At 42.7% G+C, this 25681-nt stretch overlaps 1 long non-coding RNA gene across 2 annotated transcripts in view; it reads right to left on the bottom strand.

The window, feature by feature from the left end:
* The window catches only part of LOC105486786 (uncharacterized), a 101732-nt gene that overhangs the window by 37855 nt on the left and 38196 nt on the right, over positions 1–25681 (bottom strand). Inside the window, exons 3-5 of one of the 2 annotated variants that reach the window (XR_011613604.1) lie at positions 19096–19229; positions 16207–16351; positions 15848–16121 (exon numbers count right to left, since the gene is read on the bottom strand). This is a non-coding gene — a long non-coding RNA (uncharacterized lncRNA). The remainder of the gene's footprint in view (positions 1–15847; positions 16122–16206; positions 16352–19095; positions 19230–25681) is intronic. The other variant, XR_011613605.1, reaches the window with a different exon arrangement.

Genomic DNA, 25681 nt, shown 5'->3' with positions numbered 1-25681 from the left:
ATATTAGGTAATAGTGTTGTTCCAATGCAAAATTTCCTGATTTTGATGTAGGCAAAGATCCTTGGTCTTACAGCATCTGCAGATCAAAGGTCATGTGTGCATAACTGCATCTCAAATGGGTTCAGAAAAGATTAGAGAGAGAGAGAAAAACAAAGATAGATAGATGATAGATAGATAGATAGATAGATAGATAGATAGATAGATAAGCACAAATTGAGCAAAATGTTAACAATTGGTGAATCTAGATGAGGAGTAAATGGGTATCTATTGTACTATTTTGCAACTTTCTATAGGTTTAAAAATTTTCAAAACAAAAATGTGGAAGGAAACTCTTTAGAAAAGGAAGAAGGAAAAATAAATTTTGTACTTACAAATAATGTAATGTAGTAGTTACCTTCCAGGGAAGGTAAGTGAATGGAATCAGGGAGATACATACAGTTAATTTCAACACTTTCTTAAGGTGGATGGTGGGTTCAATGTTTATTTTAATACAATGCTTCATCAATACATATGAAATATATTAGAGTCTTTCATATGTATCAATTATTACATAAAAATACATATTTTACCAAATAATTATCTTGCAAAAGTGTTTTCATTAATATTTTTCTTTTTTCTTTCTTTTTTTTTTTTTTTTTTTGGAAACAGGGTCTCACTGTCACCCAGACTGGAGTTCAATGAGCTGTGATCGTGCAGTGGCATAATCACTGCTCACTGCAGCCTTGACCTCCGGGATCAAAGAATCCTCACACCTCTGCCTCCCAGGTAGCTGGGACCATAGGTGCATGCCACCATACTAAGCTAATTTTTAATTTTTCTGTAGAGATTGGGGTCTCACTCCATTGTCCAAGCTGGTCTCAAACTCCTGGGCTCAAGCCATCCTCCCACCTTGGCCTCCCAAAATGTTGAGATTACAGGTGTGAGCCACTGCACCCAGTCAATATTTCTTTATATTTTTTATTTATTTGTCCTCAGAGGTAGATCAATGAAAGTGTTTTTTGAGGAGGTCCTGAAATTCCATGTGTCTTGTTATTGGCCAAAAAAGCCCACCTCAGCTGGTAGAAGGATAGAGGGTCTTTATTTATAACAACAGAACTGCTTGGCTGTTGATGGCTTGCTGATGCTTGTTGGTGCTTGTTGGTGCTTGTTGCCAAAGATTTTCAGGACCGCCTTCCGAAGTGATCACCAGCTCCCTGCTTTGATGGTTGGTTCACTGCTGGCAGGGACGAAGAGCACTTCTTTTGGCCTTAGGAGTTTGGCCCTGACTCTTTTTTCCCTACAGCCACCCCCACCCCAATGCCACCCCCAATGCCTAAAGTTGGTTAGGGGTGGCAGGCAAGTGCTGGAACCAAGGTGGAGAGGGGGATCCCCCAGCTGTGTGATTTCTCCCAGCAACTTGCTGTTAATGGAAACAAAGCCTGGGGAGCCGCCAGACACAAAACCATGTAACAATGGCCACACCAAGAGTACAAACCAGACGGAGCAGCCCCTGCCTAGACCCGTCCAGTGTCTTCCCAACACATCTCAAATGAACATCAGTCTCCTTGTTGTGACCTTTAAGGCCCAGAAGGGCCCCTCTAAGCCTCTGTATCCTCATCTTCTACAACATCCTCTCCCTACCTTTTGCTCACAGCGTGGCGGCTGCGCTGCTTTTCTCTACCCCTCATACGCACACACCTCAATACCCCTTGGAGATTTTGCATTTGCTCTTCCCATGTCCTGGGATGCTTTTCCCCACAATCCTCACATGGCTGATTCTTCTGGTTGTTCAGGTCTCAGTGCCAATATCACCTCCTCAGAAAGCCCCTTCCTGACCCCTTAGTGTGAGACAGCCCCATCTTACAGGTACTTGCTTACTTTTTGCATAGCATTTTTTCTATAGTTGTCTGGTTTACTTATTAACTTCTTTATTTTTCATTTCCCACCAGTGGGATATAATGGCTTGTTCGTTGCTGAAGCCCCAGCACGCAGCCAGTGACATCCTAAGGACCTCATTCACACATCCACTCATGTGTGACTTAGGCAGTTATTCTCCCTGCCAGCTTCAGTTTCTTGCTCTGTAGAAAAAGTCCTAACACCTACAGCACCCATATCAATGTGAAGAGAATATACATCAAGGGCAGGTACCACCATAGCTACCGTGCACCTGCTACTGGGTGAGCGCTCTATAAATGCTGGTTTCCTTCCTGTCTCTCAGCTCCTTACAAAGCAGTTTTGACCTATGCCGTACCATTTGCCCTTTGTCAAACCTTTTAGTTAAGCTGTGTTAAACCTTTTGCAGTAGCTAGGGAAGCAATTGTTACCCCTATTCTATAGATGAGGAAATGAAAACTCAGAGAGATGAAATTACACAGAATCACACAGTCAGGGGTAACATGGGCTATTCTTGAATCCAGTCTTCCTGTTGAACCTGTGTTCCTTACACTCCCTCACAATACAATGTGGTTACTTACGGACACACAAAGATAGAAATGAGACATGATGATGATGATAGGAGGTATTCACCAGCTTTCCAGATGGTGGGAGAGAGAGATGGGGAAGTGCGGCCCTCCTTCGCACATGTTTGTAGAGCTTGCTCTACTTACAGCCAGACCTTCCTTTCTCAGTTGTTGTGGCCCCTGGAGTCTGATTAGGAGAATGGACTTTTGTCCTAGAGCCCTTTTGTCTAGAGCCCTTGCTGGTCTGAACCAGGGGAGATGATCCCCGACACGTCCTTAGGAGCCCACATTCCTAAAAGAGCATCCAGAACAATCTCTGCATCTCCAGACCTCAGCACCAGGGATGAGCTCAGACAGGTCCAGTTTCCCTACCCACCAGGAGATCAGGTTGCTGCCAGATGTTCCCAGGTTAGAAATGACTGGCTTCCTCATTGTCATTGTTCACTGAACAAAGCTGTGTTGCCTTGGTCTATCGGCACCATTGCTTCCACATGGATTATCTCTAATCTTTCTCCAAGAGCTGAAGATTTGCCTCATCTCCAAGACCAGAAAGCTTCTTCTTTTCCCAGCCATGGGAATGGACAGGATCCCCAAATCTGGCCTCAACCATCATACACGCCTGGGCATAACCTCTCCTGCTGATGTTACCAAAACACTAGGGTTTCGGTCTAGGTCCCATTGCTTGCAGCACAGAAAGCCAATCACTGAAATGAGTATTGCCGAGAAAGAAGGCTTTAATTCAGTGCTGCAGCTGAGGAAGTGGGAAATCAATCTCAAATCCATCTCCTCAACTGACTTAAATTAGGGGTTTATATAGCAGGGAAGAAATGTAACCATGTGTGGGAAAATAGGTATTAGGGAGGGTAGGGGAAAGGAATTGGTCCACAGGAAGCAGGTGGCCGGTTAGGTAGTCATGACAGGTGGGGGGGTCTGGCATATCATTGTCCAGATGCAGTGATCTGATGAGTTTCGGGTCCTTGATATAATCTAGGAGGCCTGATTATTGGTTTCCTGAGAAATAAACTCAGGTAAGACATATGTAACTTTCTCAAGTGTTAAGACTGGGAGAGTCAATTTCTATGTTTGTTCAAAAGAAACCATAAACATTAGTTATATGGGACAATTGGGCCAGTGTCGATGTGAGCAATTCCTGGAAAGCCACAAGTAAGTAAGAGGGGAGCACAGGTACAAGTAATTAAATGATGTGTACCAGGGACTCAGTTTTGCTGCTCTGACTCAAACACCAACTCTGTGCATAGCAAGCTCTATGGCAGTAACATCAGCTCACAATGATGCTGATGACATGTGTAACACTAGACTTTACTCCGCACTTCAGCTGTGCCAGGCGTGATACACATTTGCCCCTGTGCACACTCACCCAGATAAAATCGAGTCTTAGAGAGATTAAATGACTAGCCCAGAGTTGAAAGAACTTTTAAAACTTCTACTAGTTTCTATTTTTAGCAAATTTACAAATACATACTGTTTAAAGAGCCTAATAATTCAAATTTTGTTATAAAATATCATTGCCCTTAATCATCAGCCCCCGTCTCGGATCTTAGCTGATTGTTTTGGCATAGGCTGCCTTTGCTTGAACAATATGTTTTTATTGCCACATCTTGACTTTTACATCACCCCTCTGTACACACACGCCACTTTCCCATAACCCTGGCTTCTCCCAACATAATTATTTCAAAATTTGTAGTTAGAGACAAATCATCAGTGTTTGAATTATTATGAATATGTAAATACTCCTCAGAGCTTATTATGATTTAATTTTTGTAGTTATTAATACTCCAAAGTTAATAATTGTTTTCTTTTGATTTGCTTAGATTTCTGTGTATTTATCATTCATTCAATCACAAATGCTATCAATTGTCTAAATTTCTTCATAATGCATGAGGCTTTCTATTGATTTTAATTTCCTAAGGAAATCTCCCCAGGAGCCTTCAGAGGGGCTCTAAATTGTCCTGATTTCTATTTCTATGTCACCCACAGAGAAAATGAAAAGAATGGCATGCCCAGAAGTTGAGCAGTGTACATCCTGCACAGCCAAATGCAACAGGTCTTTTCCAGTCTGCTGCCACTCAGTTACCCCCTGTGTTGAATCTTCTCATTCCTATACCTTTTGTCTTCCTCTTTTTGGATTTACTCTGCAATTTTGATGGAACACATCCTTGAATAGCTTTTGGAGACCTTGCTTATATGCAAATGTCTTTTATCTACTCTCAGTCGATTGGTGGTGGTTCAGCTGGGAGTAGAATTCTAGTTGGAGATCATTTTTCTTCACTAGTTTGAAAGCATGCTTCATTGCCTTCTAGGTGGCATAGAGAACTTCAAAGCCTTCCTAATTCTAGGTTCTTTATGAGCCTCTCTAGATATAGATACAGATATAGATAGATATATAGATATACCTCTTCTTTTTGACCCCAGTGGTGATGTGCCTTGTCATGGGCCTATTATCACCCATTATGATAGAAACTTGGGGGACCCTTCCAATCTGAAAACTTATGTACTAAAAAACTTGGAAAGTTTTTTGAATTTTTCCCATTTATTCTTTTATCCCATAAGTTTTCTTTACTTCTATTTCTGCAACTTCTGTTAATCAGATGTTGGGTCTCTTGGACTCGTTCTCTAATTTTCTTTTCTCTTCTAGTTTTCATCTCTTTTTCTTTTTGCTCTGTTTTTTGTAAGAATACCTCAACTTTATCTGGAAACTTATTCTGAGGTTTTCTTTGCTGCTGTGTTATTTTCATTTCCAAGAGTTATTGGCATTCTCTGAATGTTTTTTGTAACATCTTGTTCTCTTTTGATTATTGCAGTTTATTTTCTTATCTCCCTAAAGCAGGGGCCCCCAATCCCTGGGCTGCAAACCAGGGGCCATAAGCCAGGTCCATGGCCTGTTAGGAACCAGGCTACGCAGCAGAAGGTGAGAGGCTGGTGAATGAGGATTACTGCCTGAGCTCCACCTCCCATCAGATCACCAGCAGCATTAGATTTTCATAGGAGTGTGAACCCTATTGTGAACTGCATATGCAAGGGATCTAGGTTGTGTACCCCTTAGGAGAATCGAAAGCCTGATGATCTGAGGTGGAACAGTTTCATCCCAAAACCATCCCCACCCCCAACCTCCTCAACCCCCATCATGGAAAAATTGTCTTCCATGAAACCAATCCCTGGTGTAAGAAAGATTGGGGACCACTGCCGTAAAGTATTAATAGTCTGTTTCTGGAGTGTCTTCTTCCTATTCTATGCTGCTTCTGTCTGATTACTTTCACCTTTATTTCACTCTAAGTCAGTCTTTCTCAACTACATTCTTCTTTCGAACCACAGATCATAGAAAATTATTTCTGACTATTTTCTTAATTCTGCCCCCTCAAAATGATACATAATAGTATGATTCTAGAATGTCTGGATGCCTTAGGCTTACTTCTTTCAAGGAAATCCTGATTATTCATGAGACAATTGTGATATCCTGAATAATGGGCTCCCCATATCCTAATCTCCAGGACTTGTATATAACAAAAGGAACTTTTCAGACCAAATTAAGAATCTTGAGATGAGGAGATTATCCTGCATTATCTCAGCGAGCCTTAAATGTAATTACCAGGGTCCTTAAAAGAAGGAGGCAAGATCAACAGAGAGAGAAAGCCATGTGACAACAGAAGCAAAAATTGGAGTTAAGGGGCCATAAGCCAAGAAATCTAAGCACCTCCAGAAGCTGGAAAAGGAAAGGGAACACATTCCTTGGATTCTCTAGCAGGAACCAGCCTGGCCAATACCTTGCCTTCACCCAGTGAAATTGATTTCAAACTTCTAGCCTCCAGACCTGCAAGAAAATAAATGTGTGTTGTTTCAAGTCCCAAGTTGGTGGTAATTCACTATAGTATTCATAGGAAATGAGTCCCATAAGTAACTCTTAGTTCTCTGCTAGCATTTCAGAGTAAGGAACTAAATGCTAATCGGAAGATCAGAGTGCAAGAACCGCACATGGCATCTGCAGCTCCACTGTAGGAGACTCCGGATGGGCCATGTTCCTGGGAAACTGCTAATTTCAGTACCTTTAACGCTTATTTCTTCAGCTGGACAGACTCCCAAGAGAACACTCTCCAGGTCTCCTGACTGGAAGGTGAAGACCGACTGCAGCATCCTGGGAGCCAGGTCAGGAAAGCGGGCTGAGGCTAGTCAGCATCCAGCTGCCCCTCATCGCACTGCTGCAGTGCACAGCCCAGGTGTCCAAAGACCATGCCTTACCCTCTCCAGCCAGTCTTTGCTGAGAGGGGTGGGCAGTGGCCTGGCTGCCCACAGTAGGGTGCAGACATAGAGATCGGAGTGCTTACTAAACAAATCCTCCTTATTTGAGTCTTTCTGCCTTACCCCCAAATTCAGAGGTGCCTGCTGCCCCTAGTTCCCAAGGTTTGTGGAATTTGCCGCACACATCTGCTGTTTTAAAATTTTCCCCACTATGGCCTTCTGAACTTTGTTTTCTTTCATCAGTTACCAGTCATCTATCTGTATTCTGACTCCCAAACCATGTTGTTGTCATTTCTTCTCCCATTTTTTCCATCGTAGTGGGTTTTGCCTTTTTCAAAACAATCCATTCCAGTGGGGCTTCAGGAGGAGAAAAATGCAAACACATACGTTCAATCAGCAAACTTCACCTACAAAGTTTTTAATTCACTTATCCATCTTATGTCTCATTTGTTTTTGTTTTTGTTTTAATTTAGAAACAGAGTCTTACTCTGTCACCTGGGCAAATACGGTGGTGTGATCACAGCCCATTGCAACCTCAAATTCCCAGGCTCAAGAGATCCTCCCACCTCAGCTTCCTAAGTAGCTACGGGTGCACGCCACCAAACTCAGCTAAGTTTTTTATTTTTTGTAGAGATGGAGTCTTGCTTTGTTACTCAGACTGGTTTTGAACTCATGGCCTCCAGCTATCACCCCACCTTGGCCTCTCAAAGTGCTTGGAGTACAGGTGTCAGCCACCACCCCCAGACTTATGACTCATTTCTATCTTAATAACATCTATATAAAATGAGTGAAGACCATATTCCATATTCTCATTCCCATTTCATGAAAAGTGAGCCTCAAAGAAGTCATGTGCTTTATCCAAGGATAAGAAGTCTAGGGCTCTGAGTCCTGGTCTGGGATTCCATGGGCCAAGAGGTGCTATCAGTCACATTCTGTCACTGTCACAGAAACCTGCAATACCCCAGAACAGGCATGGGGAAGGTCAGAACATAGAGACAGAGGCAGTGAAAACAGTTGAGGATGCTAAATTGTCTCAGAAGATTCATTGAGGCCTAATTGCAGAAAGAAACAAAGAAAGAAAAGAAGCAAGACATGGGGATAGGGAGGGAGGGAGGGAGGGAGGAAGAAAGAAAGAAAGGAGAAAATAAGAAAGAGAAAGGAAGGAAGGAAGGAAGGAAGGAAGGAAGGAAGGAAGGAAGGAAGGAAGGAAGGAAGGAAGGAAGGAAAGAAGGAAGGAAGGAAGGAGAAGGAGAAGGGGAAGGGAAGGAAGGGAAGGAAAGGAAGGAAGGGAGAGACAGAAGGAGGGAGAGAGGGAGGGAAGGAGGGAGAGAGGGAGGGAGGGAGGGAGGAAGGAAGGAAAAAGGAAAGAAAGGAGGGGGAAAAGGAAGGAAGAAAAAAGGAAGGAAGCAAAGAAGGAACGAAGGAAGGAAAGAAAGAGAGAGAGAGAGAGAATCTGGCACAAATGAGAATTCCCCAGTGAGAAAGCAATCCTAGGAATGTCAATAAGTTTTTGAATGAAAGTCAAAGCTTGAAATTTTATTGCATGTAAATTTATTCAGTCACTCAAAAATATCTATTGAACAATTTGCCAGTTATTGAGCTATTATCTCTAAGCTCCAAACTTATCCTTTTCTACCCAGCTTTGTAATGCCAAGGCTAGAACTCTGCATCCACCATTCTGCCCAGCCAGCTGCTACCTGTTGGGATCCACCAAGAGCGGGTAGTAAAGGGAGACCCTGAGGCTGGGGAAGGGAAAGTGGCCCTCTTCTTCCTGTTCCTGAGTACTTTCTGCTCCTGAGTACTTCCTGTTCCTAAGTACTTCCTGTTTCTGATTAGCTTCTATTCCTGAATACTTCCTTTTATTGTCTGCATCACTTCCTCAGTGATAACCCAGGCACTGGAAGTTCTTTCCTGTATCAGCGACTCCATCCAGTTTGCAGTTTTTACAGTATACACAGACCCAGTTTCAGTGTGGCCCCACTCAGATATCTGAGTCCCAGCTCCATGGGGCCGCTCCTCTGAGCTTCTACATTTTAATAATTTTCTGTTCTTCCTTCTATTCCCTCACCCCTAGGGGAAGTAGCTATTTCCTGCAGTTGCCACCACCAGGATTTCTTAGAGTTCTCTTTTTGCCTTTCTGCGAAAGAACCCAGTTAACAATTTTATATAAAATTATGCCTGTTAAAAGGTGTGGTTTTTATCTCCTGACTGATTCAAGCACTCACTATGAACCACCACTAAAGCTCTATATTAGGTACAAATTTGGAAGGAAAGAGTCCCCCTTACATAAATGCCGACACATTGCCAAAGGATGAGAAGGTGGCTTTCCTAGATGAATCAGGCTTTGTAGTTATGCTGCATTGACCAAATGTTTGGACCAGTGCAGTTTGTAGTTCCCATGGGCAGTGTCCCTTAACTCCAAGAAAATGACTTCAGATATCAAGTCCCCTGGGGCTGTCTTTGATGTGCCAGGAGACAGCATGAATCTTGGACAATGGTGCTATCAATTTTCTGTAAGTCAGCCAGGATGACGGCTTTGCTCAGTAAACAGATTTCTATTTGAGCACTTTCAAAAGCCAGATTCATTATTTCAGGCATGGTCAGTATATGTTTCTGTGATAGGCAGGTTATTTTATAGCTGCAGAACGAACAGAACATTTCAGATCTCATCAGGGTTCCCTGGACGGCTGTAAAATGTCTTCCTTAAATGTCCTCAGGATCCACATGTGAGACTGAATCAGTTTTTCAGGTTGGGAAAGCCAGTGCTGGAAAGGAAGAGGCAGTTTCGGGCAGCCACAGTTACTCAGAGCTCAGTTCTGGCCTCTGAAAGCTATCTCCTTCTCTTCCTGGGTCAGACTTACGGGTCATCTTGTTAAGATATATTAATCCCCATGGCTGGTTTTGTCTGTGTCTCCTTCCCGCCCTGTCTCCACCAGAATGAGCTTCTTGAAAACAAGGCTAGGGTCTTGTTTATGTCTCGGGAGTGCAGCATGGTACCTAGAGCCTAGCTGATGCTCTTAATTTTCTAGAGCTGGAACAAGCTGAATTGGCCATGATAATTCCTAGTGGAAGTTTTAAGCACTATGTAGGAACATGACTCCATGCTCTGATGACCACACTGTATAATATTTTATGGGTACATACATAGTAGGTGTATGTATTTATGGGGAACATGAGATATTTTTATATAGGCATACAAGGTGTAATAATCACATCAGGGTAAATGGGGTACCCACCACCTCAAGCATTTATCTTTTCTTCATGTTATAAGCATTCCAGTTATACTCTTTTAGTTATTTTTAAATGTGTAATCAAATTATTATTGACAAGTTACCCTATTGTGCTACCAAATATGAGATCTTATTCATTCTATCAATTATCCAATTGACAGAATATCAGTCATTCAATTATATTTTGGTACCCATTAACCATGCCCACTTCCCCTCCCCGCCACCCCACCCCCACCACCACTACTCTTCCCAGCCTCTGGCAACCATCCTTCTACTCTCTGTCTCCATGAGTTCAACTGATTTAATTTTTAGCTCCTACAAATAAGTGAGAACATGTGAAGTTTATCTTTCTGTGCCTGGTTTGTTTCACTTAATGTAACCACCTCCAGTTCAATCCATGATGTTGCAAATGATAGAATCTCATATTTTTATGGCTGCATAGTACTCTATTGTGTATATGTACCACATTTTCTTTATCCATTCATTTGTTTATGGACACTTGGGTTATTTCCAAATCTTGGCTATTGTGAATAGTGCTGTAATAAACATGGGAGTGCAGTTTCCTCTTCAATATACTGATTTCCTTTCTTTCAGGTGTATACCTAGCACTGGGATTGCTGGATCATAGGGTAGTTCTATTTTCAGTTTTTTGAAGAACCTCCAAACTGTTCTCCCTAGTGGCTGTACTAATTTACCTTCCCACCAACAGTGTACAAGAGTTCCCTTTGCTCCACATCCCTGCCAGCATTCGTTACTGCCTGTCATTTGGATATAAGCCATTTTAACTAGGGTGAGATGATATCTCATTGTAGTTTTGATTTGCATTTCTCTGATGATCAATGATGTTGAGCACCTTTTCTTATACCTGTTTGCCATTTGTATATTTTTCTTTTAAGAAACATCTATTCAGATCTTTTGCCCATTTTTAATTGAATTACTAGATTTTTTCCTTTTGAGTTGTTTGAACTCCTTATATATTCTGGTTATTAATCCCTTGTCAGATGGATACTTTGCAAATATTTTTCCCATTCTGTGGGTTGTCTCTTCACTTTGTTGACTGTTTCCTTTGCTGTGCAGAAACTTTTTTTTTTTTTTTGACAGAATCTCACTCTGTTGCCCAGGCTGGAGCGCAGTAGAGCAATCGCAGTTCACTGGAACCTCCGTCTCCCCAAGTTCAAGTGATTCTCCTGTCTCAGCCTCCTGAGTAGCTGGGATTATAGGCATGTACCACCACACCCAGCTTATTTTTGTATTTTTAGTAGAGATGGAGTTTCGCCATGTTGACCAGGCTGGTCTCGAACTCCTGACCTCAGACGATCCACCCGTCTTGGCCTCCCAAAGTGCTGGAATTAAAAGCATGAGCCACCACGCTCGGCCAGAAGCTTTTTAGCTTAATATAATCCCATTTTTCCATTTTTGCTTTAGTTGCCTGTACTTTTAGAGTATTACTCAAGAAATTTTTGCCCAGACCAATATCCTGGGGAACTTCCCCAATGTTTTGTTTGTTTGTTTGTTTTTGGTAGTTTCGTAGTTTGAGGTCTTACATTTGTCTTTAATCCATTTTGGTTTGATTTTTGTGGGTAGAAAGTGACAGGGGTCTAGTCTCATTCTTCTGCACATGGATAGCCAGTTTTCCAAGCACCATTTATTGAAGAGACTGTTTTTTCCCCAGTGTATGTTCTTGGTACCTTTGTCGAAAATGAGTTCACTGACGATGTCTGGATTTATTTCTGGGTTCTCTATTCTGTTCCATTTGTCTATGTGTCTGTTTTTATACCGGTATGATGCTGTTTTGTTTACTATAGCCCTGTAGTATAATTTGAAGTCAGGTAATGTGATTCCTCCAGGATTGTTCTTTTGGTCAGGACAACTTTAGCTATTTTGGTCTTTTGTGGTTCCACATACATTTTAGGATTATTTTTTCTGCTTCTCTAAAGAATGTCATAGGTATTTTGACAGAGATTTCATTGAATGTATATATTGCTTTGGATAGTGTAGGCTACAACCTATAATTGGTTTTGCCCTTTCCACTTCTGCCTCCCCTGCTTTTAATCAGAAGAGGGAGAGAGAATGGACATTCTTTCCCATCCAGAGCCTCAATGAAACGAAAATGCCCCCAGGAAGAGCTGAGGATAAGAGTACAAGGGCTGCCAGTGATCCCAGAAATAGATAGAGGCAGCCCGAGATGAAAGACACCTTCAGGCGAGAACACACTTCTCTATCCGCTTCTCTCTCTGTTATAATTGAGCCCTTCTGACTTTCCTAATAATAAAAATGCAAATTTTTAAAGATCATAAATCATCTTTTTCATCTATGAGATTGATAGTTACTTATTAGTATTATTAACAGTAATAGTAATTAATAGTATTATTAACAGTCAATGTATATTGAGATTGACTTTTTAAATTCACCTATAACATTTACAAAGATTTAAAAAGGGAGGCACTGAACATATTTTAAAATGGGTTTTAAAAAAAACAACCTGGCAATATCAAGCACTGGCAAGGATGCAGAGCAACTGAAACTCTCTGGAATTGCTGGTGAAACGCAGACTGGCTTGGCTGCTCTGGAAAACGCTTGACAGCTTTTAAAAAGTGAAACATACACTTAGTTTGTGACTCAGTAATCCCACTCCTAGGCACCTACCCAAGAAAAATGAAAACTTGTGCTCACACAAGAAAACTCTATACATAAATGTTTATGCAGCTCTATTCATAATCAACAAAAACTGGACACAACCCATTTGTCTTAGTGGGTAAATGCATAAGCAAACTGTGGATCATCTGCACGATGGAATACCTACCACTCAGCAATAAAAAGGAACGAACTATTGATGCATGCAACAGCTGAATCTCAAAGGCATTATGCTAAAGGAAAGTAGAAGCCAGACTCAAAAGGCTGCATATTATGCGCTGTCATTTTTGTAATGTTCTAGAAGAGGTAAAACTATAAAGACAGAGATAAAATCAGCAGCTGTCAGGGATAAAGGACGTGTTTGACCACAAACAGGAAGCACAAAGTAGTTTCTGGGCATGAAACTGTATCTTTTCTCCCCAGTTTTACTGAGGTATAGCTGACAATTAAAAATTATATATATTTAAAGTGTGTAACTTGATGATTTGGAGTTGTTCTATATCTCAATTAGAGTGGTGACTTCACAAACCTATACCTGTATTAAAATTCCTACAACTACACAAAAAAGTCAACTTTATTTTATATAAATTTTAAAACTAATAATAATGAGATATTAAATATGAATAAATATATAAACAAAGATGGGAGGGCTCTTGGAGAAATGGCTGATGCCAGACCTGAGGCAAGGAAAGTGCAAGGTGAGCCTGGAGCATCTCGTGCCAGAGAGCAGAAAGGGGCTCAGAGGACACAGGTCCAGCTTGAAGGGGCTGCCACTTGCCAAATTTGGGATGATCTGGCTGTCAAAATGGATAGCGACAGAAATACACTGGATTGAGAAAGAAGCCATGAGTACAATCTGATACTAAAAAATTTGAGGGGTAGAATAAGAAGCTTTTCTTTATAGAAAAGCGATAACTTTTTTTAAAAGTAGAAAGAATGGGAAATGAAATAGCACTTTATAGTCAGGAAAGCAGCAATTGATCCAGGCAAGGATGATCAATAGATTCTAAAATCACTGGGTAAGAGATTGTTGGGAAGCAAGACATTCTGTCTCAAAGTATCACCCAGTAGGTCACTTAATAATCACAGAAGATCAGGGTACATTTCCAATGGAGAAATAGAGCAGGCACTCACTTAACTGAGTGATCAAAGTTAATGTCACAAATTGTGGACAAATTGGCATCTTGTTGTTCCTCCTGATATGATGCCCTGAGAAGGAAGCAACAGCATCTGTATAATATGCCTGCCAACAATATTTACACTAAATATAATCCTGAGGTGCAATCAGATAAATCCAGGCCTAAGTACACTCCATAAAACTCTTCAAAATGCCAATGTCATGAGAGACCACAAAAAGGCTGGAGATCTGTTCTGGATTCAAGAGACATGACTGGGAAACGATACATGACCCTTGATTCCATTCTGGATCAAGACAAAATCTGTTAAGTACAGACAGTCCACAACTTACAATTGTTCAACTTACAATTTTTCAGTTTTACAATGGTGCAAAAGTGATAGGCATTCAGTGGAAACCGTACTGTGAGAATCCATACCATTCTGTTTTTCACTTTCAGTACAGTATTTCATACATTACATGACATATCTAACACTTTATTATAAAATAGGCTTTCTGTTGGATAATTTTGTCCAACTGCAGGTTAATGTAAGTGTTCTGAGCACATTTAATGTAGGCAAAGCTGTTACAATATTCAGCAGATTTAGTGTATTAAATGCATTTTTACTTACATTTTTTCAACTTATGATGGGTTTATTGGGATGTAATCTCATTTTAAGTCAAGAAGTGTCTTTATTCAATGACTTGATATGAATTTTGTATTAGAAAATTGTATTTTAGCAATTCCCAAGTGTACTGATTATATTATGCTTACGTAAGGGTGTGCTTTTTTTCTTAAGAGACACATGCCGAAGTATTTAGTCATCAAGGGTTACGATGTCTATAGATAACTCCAGTTTGATAAAAACTAACAGATGTGGCAAAATGTTAACACTGGGTGGATCTACATTGGGTGAAGCACTTACAAGCTCACATTGCACTAGTTCCTACAATTTTTTCAAAGGCTATTTTTTTTTCTAAAGAAAAATAAAGGAGAGAAAAAAACTGATGAGGAAGCCTAGTATTGGCAAGGTCGTGGGGCACTGGAAATTCTCCTGTACAGCTGGTGGGAGTGTGAGCCGGCACATGCTGCCTGGAGGGAAGCCAGGCACACAGTAAAGCATAAATTGAGCATACACTTTGACCCACAAACCCCACACCCTACTACTTTCAAATTAACTTAGAGAGAACTCACTAAGGTGCAAAGATGTATATGCCATAAAGTTTCACTGCAATCTTATTTTTTATACCAGAAAAGTAGGAAATAGCTTAATGTCCATCAACGGAAAACTGGTAAGTAAATTATGCTTCATTTCTAGCCTACTGGTCAAGAGCCTGGGCTCTGAGGTCAGATACCCTGGCAATGCTGATCGATTTTCTTGTGCCACAGCCTCTTCATCTGCTTAATGGGCATAATACAAACTCCTGTTCGGTAGAGTTGTTATGAGATTATGCAAGATCATGCATGCGCCTGGCATGTAGCAGGTATCAAATCAATATTACATACCATTAGCTTTATGCAATTGATTAAAAAAAAAAACTATGAGGCCAGCCTTTGTTTATTGACCTGGAAAGATGCTTCTGTCATAGTGTTGAATGAAAAAGCAGGCTATGGGATAGAAGAGCACAAGGTCTGATTGCACTTATGTGAAAGTGCATTTTTAATTTCCATTTGGATATATTTGTAGCAAGATGTCTGGAAGACTGGCCACCTAAAGCATTAATAATGGTTCCCTAAGGTGAGGACGCTTCCAATCTTTCATTTTCTTCTTTGTACATTTCTATATTGTTTGTTTTTTCTTTTTTTCTCACAACACATGTAACAGTTTTACAATCAGATTCTTTTTAATTGTGAAAATATTAATAAATCAGATCCATAGATCTTGCCTGCTCAGACCTGACTTTGTCTGAGGGGTTGACCAGACGCCCTGCTGATTGATTCCCCAGAGGCTGCTCCCTTATCTTTGGCACAAGTTACTGTCCCCTTTTCTCAGCCTGAGTGTTCTCTCTGCCAGGCATGCCGGAGGCATTTACATGTTCAGCTGTTTGTTCTCTCCACGGGATTATGTTTTCCCCACATTTCTACCTCATTTTCACGCAGCCTACAGCGTGTGTGTGAAGTGTGTGTTTGGCTTAGGGGATGACAACACACCTGCAGAGGATTCACTGAAGCCTACCTTGGGTGGCACTCAGCTCTTTTCTGGGTGTTTTCTAAAGGCATCCACATTGTCCCGCAGAAATCCAGTTTGCAGCACCATTTCCTCCCCAAGCCCGGTTTTCTGCAGCCTGGACCCTCACCAAGGTGCCAGGATCGAGCTGACCACGAGATGGCAGTCTTTCCTCGCATCAGGGTGGCCGAAGCCTGCATCCCCAGACCTGTGTGCTTCTGAATCCAGCTTCTGTGCTGCCCGAAGCAATTTCAGCAGAGATTATTTACTAAAGAGACCTTCACTAAAGAAGAGAACAGTAGGATTAAATATTAGGAAACAGAAGAACTCGAAGAAGAAAATACAATTTCCCAACGTCACATGCTCACCCATCCTTCTCCTCTTCAACAAAAGTCGCAACAGTTTTGTGTCCATTTGCAGTCTGGCGTAGAATTAGAATTGCCAAGCATCCCAGTGAGGTCTGAATCCACATTCCTTTATTTCTTTGTGCCACTCAAAGCCAGATATTGATGTCTGAAAACAAGATACATAAGCTTCATTATTTAAGTGTCTCTTCCTTAAACAAGACCGCTTTAATACTTAACAAGGTAGGGAAGCTACATAATTTAAAATCTATGCGACAAGAAATAAGAAATTATTTGTAGCGGGCTCCACTTTTACACCCACCAACAAAGAAAGACATTCACAATTTTTTGCCTTCCCAGGGCCCCAAAATACAACACAGGCCTGTTCTCCTGCTCCGGGCAGAAGCCGCAGCTGAAACTGTTCTTTATCAGCTTTTCTTTCTCAATATTTACCAACCAATAAATCTTTTTTCCCCGAAGACAACTGACATTCGAATCCTGTTCATGTGGATGCTTGTTATCCAAATAATATTAAATAAACTGCTTCATTTTCCACTGAAAAAGTATTAAGATGGATTTTTGTTTCTTTGCTGGTCAATATTGAAGAAGAGAGGGGCTGCTCTCATCCATGGGAAGGGCAGCTGCCTGCCTGCAACGAGCACATCTCGATCTCCGAGCCTCCTGCAGAGGTGCCTCCTCTCTGTCCTGTCCTGGGGCCATGAAAGCTCATTGTCAGGCTCCCACAGTCCCTGCTCTGTGGCACCAGCAGGGTCGAGCCTGTCTGTACCATTGTCACGGTCATAACTGAGGACTCCATAGAATGTCGACAGAGCTGCAGGAGTATTTTGCCCATTTTCCAAAGTGGGATAAGTCAGTCTTTTGAGAAAAATTCCAATTCTGTTGTTCCACAAGCCAATTCCAGCTTCCTTTTTTTATTATTATTATTTTTATTTTTAGACAAGGTCTCACTCCATCACCCAGACTGGAGTGCAGTTGCGTGATCACGTCTCACTACAATCCCAGGTGATCTTCCCACCTCAGCCTCTCAGGTAGCTTGGGATTACAGGCACACACCTCCATGCCCAGCTAATTTTTTATATTTTTTGTAGAGATGGGCTTTCACCATGTTGCCCAGGCTGGTCTTGAACTCCTGGGCTCAAGTAATCCTCCTGCCTCAGCCTCCCGAAGTGCCGGGATTCCAAGCATGAGCCAGGGTGCCCAGCTCAACTCCTGCTCTTTCCTGTCAGAAGAGTGTGTGGTACCAATGGTCACAGAGCTGGCCAGAGGGTCAGGAAGGAGGAGGTCTGGGCTAGCTCTTCTGCTGACTTTCTGGGAGGACCAGCAATGAGACTTGCATTTCTGGGCCTCAGTTTCTCCATTCATACAACGAAATGTTGGACCTGACTTTCTTTTAAACCTTCCCGTAATGCTACTTATCAAGGACCTGAAATAAAGGAGGAGGCTTTGGAGCTGGCTTGATCTTAGTGGAAATTAAACATCTGAGTCCCTAAAGAAAATTCTAGGGAAGAAAAAAAGAAAAGCTCTTGAAGATTAATAGTAGCAGATAATATTTACGTGGAGATGTCTCTGTCCTAGGTACCATTCTAAAGGTTTGGTCATATGATTTAATTTAACTCCGACAATACCCCCCTATTCTTATACCCACTTGACACTCAAGGGAGCTGAAGCACTGAGGGATGCATGACTTCCCCAGGGATCACATCGCTTGGAAGGATCGGAAGAATGGGAAGCCAGGTGGCTTGGTTTCAGGGTTCATTCTCTTAACTTCCTAACCCCACAGCTGGCAGCAAGCCCAGGAAACCTCTGAGGGTTGCCGCAGCCTGGTGGGTTGTGGGGTGGAGCTGTAGCTGGAGGCTCTGGCAGTTGGAGTCATGGGCCCTGGCCTTGAGCACTACTCTGTGAGTGCTCTTGTCTCTTTCTCTTATCTTTATTTGGCCTTTACTCAGATAGACATTGCCAGGGGTGATAGTCATGCTCATCAGTGTACCCGGATTTCTGACATGATTTTATTACTACATAAATAAGACATGAGTAATGTTTCCTCATTTAAAAAAAAAAAAAAAAACTCCAAGAATTACAAGTAAGGATAAAAATCCCCTTTGAGCACCACCGCTCTCGGATTCCCTCCTCTCCTACTACAGGAGATACTGTCCTCATTTTGGATGGTGAACTACAAATTATTTTCTATGAGGTATGTACCCTTAGAAAACCGGTGGTCATGCTTTATAGTGTATGAGGTTCTGTTTCCTTCAGCAATGCTATCGCGCTGCGTGTATTATCTGGAAATCGCTTTCCTCGGTCAGCAGTATATCTTGAGACCCTTCCATGTTCTCACTTACAGATATGTCTCGTGCTTTTTACCGCCAGAGAGTATCCCATTGTGTGAATGAATCTGAGTTTATCTGTCCATCCCCCTTTTGATGGTTATTTAGGGTATTTCTAAATTTGTATTTTTCCAGAAATTGCCATAACGTATGTCCTTTCACATACTGCCTCGACCATGTGTACAAATATTCGTTTGGTCTAAATGATGAAAGTGAAATTGCTGGGTATCATCATATTTTATTAAACTGGCATAAATGTCATATGAGATTTTTATGAATGCTCCCCCAAAAAATGTTGGGATTTGAAACTCTGTAATAACGCCAAACTGCTATAAGTGGTAACAAAACATGAGCAAGATTTGAGGGCCACGAGATGCAATAATGGTAAGAAACGACATGGTGATGCCTCTGAATTGTAAGGCTATGCTTTTCCCTTCCACCCAAGAAAGCACAGCAGAATGCAAGACAGGTGAAAATGACATGAATCATGAAAACTCTTAAATGCATTAGAATTGGAAATTTTTAAGTAACATACTTGCAAACATGGCCGAGATCTGCTGTGATTTACCTGCAGGGTCTGTCCTTCTGCACAACCCATGCTACCAACCAGAAGCTATTCTGTCCCCACCAACTCAATGAGGCAGCAACCGGTTCTGTACATGAAGATTCCAAGGGATCCCAGATGACATGTTAGAACAGACACTATCCAAGAAGGAAAGGACATATCTGTCAGTCATGCTACAAGTGTCATGCCACCGTGGAAGTTGATTGCTAGATACTGGGCTGGCATACACCACATACACAAACACATACACACACACACACACACACACACACACACACACACCCTGAAGCATCCTCAGAATTCTTGCAACTCCAAGGTTCAAACGTCCAAGAATACCATGGGGTGAGGACTGTGTGCTTGGCCAGGCTCTTTGGAGCCTACTTGGTGTCTCTGAAGGACTGGAAATAGAATCTGCTTTTAATTAAGGGAGCCCTAATACCAGTCTCTGCCAGAATGCCAGAAGTTACAAATCCACGTGCCCTGTCCACCCTCTCTCCAGTGGAGACTCTTATCTGATCTTAAGATCAACCTCAGGCTAAAAAACAAAGAGTGAACAAAGTCAGTCTGTATGGAACCCTAACATTCTCTGTCTTGGCACTTCCCCTGCTGAAGACAGCCCACTTCTCTTACTTCTTACACCTGGGTCCCACAGATTTGATGGCTTTTTTCCTTCGCACCTTTCCCATTCCAACCCTGCCTTCCTGAAAATAGCTTCTGTTTGCTCTCTAGACCTGTGCTAGTTAGTGGATGGTCCTGGGCACCTGAGCTGGTGCACTGAGGATTTGTGCTGATCTGCAGTGAGATCGGTGGAGATTTGGAGGGCAACCACTTAGAGACTTTGATACCTAATTAAGCAGAGTAACTTTAGGTCTCTTAAATCTAATAATAATTTTAGGCTTGAATTTTAGTGTATATTTTTATTTCATTTTCTTAGTAATTCATTGTTATTGCATTGTATTTTTATTTTTATTATTTTAGAGACAGAGTCACTCTGTAGCCCAGGTTGAAGTGCAGGGTTGCCATCATAGCTCACTGCAGTCTCAAACTCCTGGTCTCAAGTGATCCCCTCTCCTTGGCCTCCAAAGCACTGGCATTACAGGAGTAAGCCACCACACTCAGCCTGTTATTGTATTTTATGAAAATGCTCACCTATGGTAGATTGGAAATGCTTTTAAACATGTATTTTTAAGTCAAGATGTCCTCTCTCTGTCTCTTAACTTTCCATGACTTGACTAGCAGGCACATTCAAGTAACTTCATGTAGCATGAAGCAGATGGAACAGGCGACTCTCCATTCTAGAGATCCCTGGCTGTAAGGGGCTGTCCCCTTTGCTAGTGTGGGAGGTCAGTGTGCCTTGCAGAATGAACCATACGGATTCAAAGACTAATCCCAAATGTGCCAAGATTTTCACTTTCATTTCATTAGACTTTCTAAGCCCAAGGAAAGTGTTGTTTATGCTGAATGGCTGTGTTCCCCACACCTGGTAGAAAAGAAGCCAAGTTCATGAAAAGGCAGGACAGCAGGTGGTTCGTATGATCATGTGTTTAGATAAAGCCACCTGCCTGTAAAGAGGCACCTCGGATCCTTTGGATGTTTCCTCTCCAGTGTTCCGAGAGGAGTGCAATTTTTTAAAAGTCCACATGTGAAGACTTTGCCTTTTGAATAAGGCCTCCAAGAGTAACCAAGATTTCCCAAGGTTTGTCTCAGCCCTTAAGGGCAAACATGATCAAACATTTGCTTGAACTGATGCTCCAATTGTCTGTTGCTGGGTACCAAACCTCCACAAAACTTGGTGGCTTAAGCCAACAGCAAGTTTGTTTGGTTCCTGAAGATGCCATTTGCATAGGGCTCTGTAGGAAGAGTGCATCTCTGCTCTACCAGGCATCAGCTGGGCAGCCCAAAGGCTGGAATGGAGTCATCAGAAAGCCCCTCGATCATGGCTGGTGCCAGCCCTGGGGAGATGCAAACAGCTGGGGCTGGACCAGCAGGGGCTCATCCCTGACCTCAGCATCTCTCTCTGTCCTTGTGTGGTCTCTCCACATGGTCTCTCCAGCACAGCACCTTCAGGACAGTTGGACTTCCCATGTGTGCCAGGCTCCCAAGGCACTTGACCCAAAGAGAGAGCCATGAGGAAACACTACCACCTTCCATGGCATAGCCCCAAGGTCACACATTCTATTCACCAAGGTAGTCAACAAAGTCCTACCCTGGTGCAAGGGGAGGGAAACAGACTCCACCTCTTGGTTGAAATGAGGCAAGGTTCTGGAAGAGCATGTGGAACAAAAATACTGATGCAACTGCCTTTAAAAAATACAGTCAATCACCACAGATACACAGCTACAGAAGAAAAATGTGCAAGCAGTTCACTCAGAGTGTCGAGCAAGGCTAGGTGTGAAGGTGCTCGAGTGGCGGTCATCTCTGTTTCTCCAGCTTTGATGCCTGCGGTGGCCCAGATGTAGCTGAGAATCCCCCAACCCCTGTGGTCATGGCAGGCACTTGAAGCCACCTCTTCAAAGAAGAATGAATTGATGGGACCCTTTGCTCTTTCCCACACATTCCACATGCATGTCTGGAGTCAGAGTCATTGTCTGTGGCTCTGATACCAAGCCCAGCTAAAGTGTTCCACCCTGATCTGGTGGAGTTATCCAGATCAAGAGCCTCTGCCTCCATGCAGCCCTCCTTGATCCTCCTCCTCTGGCCGCATGCAACATTCCATCTTTTGTGCCACAGCTGGACCCTCCCATAAGCTCCCTACCCGAGTGTGTTAGCACATCAGTGCCCTGAGTCATTGGCTTGTGTTCCCCGAAGAGCCCATAAGTCCCTCAAGGCCTGAGGCCACATCAGTTGTTTGTCATATGCCTCACTGTGCCTGGCACAGTGACTAGCACACACGGGCCGTGGACTTTTGACATGTATGACAAGGAAAGAACGGGAGAAATCCCAGAGATTTCAAGCTGTTTGTTTTGTTTCCATAAAGACAAGTTGAAATTTCATTTGGTTTATATTTGCTTCATTGGGAAACCCACTCATATACACACTCTTATATGTAACCTTGATTATGGTGAACATGCATTTGTATGTGAGTGTGTATGTCTGTGTGTAAATGTGTGTATGTATATGTGCATATTTTGTGTAAGAATAAGTCTGCAATTGTGTGTGTTAAGGATATAAAAAGTGTGTATGTCTGTATATGTGCTTGTGTGGGTGTGGGGATATTTATGTGCCTGAGTGTGCACGTTTGTGTGTGTCTGCATTGGTTGTTCATGTGTGCTTGTGTGTAAAGGTATGTCTGTATGTCTGCGTGCATATATATATATGTTTATGTCTGTGAGTACATATATGAATGCATGAATATATGTATGCTTGCATGTGTGTCTACATATGTATGTGCATGTGTATTTGTGTGTGTGTGTTTCTGTCTGAGAGCATGCACAAAACCACTCATCCAAGAGGTTGGCAGTGGGTCTGCAGGCCTGGGCCAGGAGGCGTCCTGCCTTCATTGGCAATTCCTCCAGCATCCCAGGGAAGCCATCCTCACTTCCTCTCTGGGACGAGGAGCTAAGCAGAGGTCAAGTGACTTGCCCCAGACCCCACAGCAAGTCGGTGGCGGCTCTGCGAGGGTCTGATTGCCAGGCTCACGCCCCTCTGCAGGCCGAGCTGCCTCGCTGTGGCATGTTGGCACCCAGCCCAGGCTGCGCCGCCCGGCTCTGAGAGCTCCCATTGTGGCCGAGAAGTGGCGGAGTGCCATGGCCCGGCATCCGCAGGTGACGGCCGAGGGAGGAGTGACTCCCGAGGCAACAGGAAAAGGGCACCCCTCATTTTGTGTGGCTAAAGGGTTGGAAATAACAGACATGTAAAAGAGGGAGGGGGAGAGAGGAAACCAAAGCTAATGAGGAATAAAGAAGACGTGGAGAGGAACACACATGGAGAACGGTGGGAGCCGTGGGCAACGCGGGAGCCCCGCACTCACACAGCAACAGGAAGCAGAGCCAGCCGGAGGCCGCCGGCTCAGGAAACGTTTTGTTTCCTCCTTTAATTGGTGACCCCGCTCAGAGTTGCTGGAAATGGGCACAGCCCAAGAGACTCGAGTGTGGCTGTGGCAAACAATGGGCTGCTGAATGGCCTGGAAAGGCAGCCAAGAGTGGGTGCAATCCCAGCGCCAGTGGATCTTAGAGTGGCTCTGCTGGGCACAGAAAGAAGGCTCTGAAACTCTCCCGAATTGTGCTCCCAGCTGGGCTCTCCTGGAAAGCCACCTGCACAGAGGTGCCCGTGGATGAGAGAGCTCTCCATGAGAGATGCCCAAACGCCACTGGAAATAGAGTCACATGAAGAAAACTGCATTCAGCAGAGCATGTCTCATCTAGTGTGGGCAAAGGAGATTTTTTAAAATAAGCTTCCGGGGTAGGGAATCAGAGTTCCCAGGGGTCAAGCTTAGGTAACTACCGGTGGTTAATGAACTTCTACCTAGAGCAGCTGGTGCTGGCTAAGAACTGGCTTTTGTTTGATGGACTGGGGCCTGTGAGTTAGGGACTGGGCACAGTCACCTGGGACAGCCAGGGACCCACCAAGCCACCATCAGCTGCTGCTGCCCAGCACCCCTCCTGGACACCTCTCCTCAAATAAACAAATATTGAAACATCAGCTGAAAGGAACACCAAATTATCTCCCATATCTGGGCTTGGTCAAAATTGCAGGACTTTTTCTAATACCAGGAAAATTAACCCAAAGTAGAAATCTCAAAAAGGAGCAAATTGTAGATAGAGACAGGACATACTATTTGTCTTCCTCTTCTCCTAAGACACCTTGAACATGGAGGAATCAAGGAATAAAAATCTCTTAAGAGCAAAGGATAGCAGTAGGGAAACCAACAAGCAAAGGATGAGAGGTTTCTAAAAAATAACGCTGGGGCCTGAGTGGCCGGAGCGTATTGATGAACAAGCCTGTATGAGGGAAACGGTGGCTCAGAAGGCACAAGAGGGGACCACAGGGAAAGGGCCACCCTGCCAGCAGGACACAGGCTCCACAGCCAGCAGACCAGCACTGAGCAATTGAGGAAAAGGGACTGCAAAATAGGAGAGGAATTAAAAACCTACTCCCAACCTACTGCACCATTCATTTCTTACACCCTGCCCTACTTTTCCTCCAAGTCTGTACACAAAGAGGGCAGGCTGCCCACCCAGCTTGTTCCTCTAGCTCCTGGGGAAGAGAAAGACAACGGCAACAACAAAGCTTTCTCTTCTAAATTGAACACGCTTTCTAGGAGTTAGGAGCCAGGACTCCTAGAGTGTGTACCAGCACCCATGGCCATGCCCTCCTCATTCTGGCATTTGGGGGTCCCCGGGCCCAAAACCTCCTTCCCTGCCTCTTCTCCCTAATGTGAAGCCCATCCAGTCAGTTAGCCCTGCCCTCATGCAGATGCCTCACCCAAACCACACAACTAATAGCAGCAAAAGTGCACACCACCTACCTAGAAAAATGGATCCATGTCTTCCTTCTTAAAAATGAACACCGAAACAGATCACCAGGAATATGGAGAATACTAACTACTACATGAAGCAGAAGCACCAAACAAACAGAACTAAACAACACCAAAGGAAACAAACACAATTCAGGCAACCAAAGAAGAAATTAAGAAAAAAAAGAAAAAACACTCTAATTAATGACCTCAGAAGGATTTGAGATTATATCACATCTACAAAACCAGAATGAAATGCCCTAAAAATTGAACAAAAAATAAGAAAGAGCTCTGGGAAATTAAAAATAGGTTTTCTGGTTTTGAAAATCTGATGTAAATGTTGAGAAATAATGTCAAGGTCATTTTCTAGAATGCAGAGCAAATATACAATGGTCAAAATCATAATAGAGAAGGTACAATGCACAGAGAATCAATTCAGGAAAATGATCTGAGCATTAGCAGTTTCAGATGAAATGCAGGAGCACAGGGGTAGTGGAGAGGGGATTATCAAAGACATGCAATAAGAGAAGAAAGGCTGCCAGAGAATTTAATCTGAATCTGCATCTTTAAATGGCCCACAGCATGCCAGCAAAATGAGTGAAAAAGGATTCAGAACTGTGTACATAGTTATGAAATATCAGAATCCCAAGGATATAATGAAAATATAAAATGCTTAAAGACAGAAAACTTAAGGCATATACAAAGGATTGAGGCTCATACTAAGATCAACAGTACTGGGTGTTATTAGCCAATGCAGAAAAGTACTCAAGTTTCTATCAGAAAATTAATTTACAACAATTTTATACTCAAATTAATGTATACAAGAATTTTATACCCAACCAAACTATTATTAAATCTAAGATAAAATAAACACATTTTTAATAATTCAAGGACTCAGAAAATAAATCTCCTAATATCTTTCTCACAGAAATTACTTAAGGCTGTGCCACAACAAAAGAAGAATAAAAATTAATAGACTGAAAGAGTCACATACAAAAAACAGTAGAATGAGCCCTAAAGTGCAGCTAAAAGAAATGCAAAATGAGAGTTGTAAAGTAGGTCTATAAAGCAAAAATCCAAATCAGAACAGAAAATACGTAGGCTCCACAAAGAATATATTCATGAAAGACTGGG

This window comes from Macaca nemestrina, chromosome 15, assembly GCF_043159975.1.
Source record: "Macaca nemestrina isolate mMacNem1 chromosome 15, mMacNem.hap1, whole genome shotgun sequence".
NCBI classification, from domain to species: Eukaryota; Metazoa; Chordata; class Mammalia; order Primates; family Cercopithecidae; genus Macaca; species Macaca nemestrina.
Note: the sequence above shows the minus strand (reverse complement) of the source record. Positions and strands in the feature narration are given on the sequence as shown.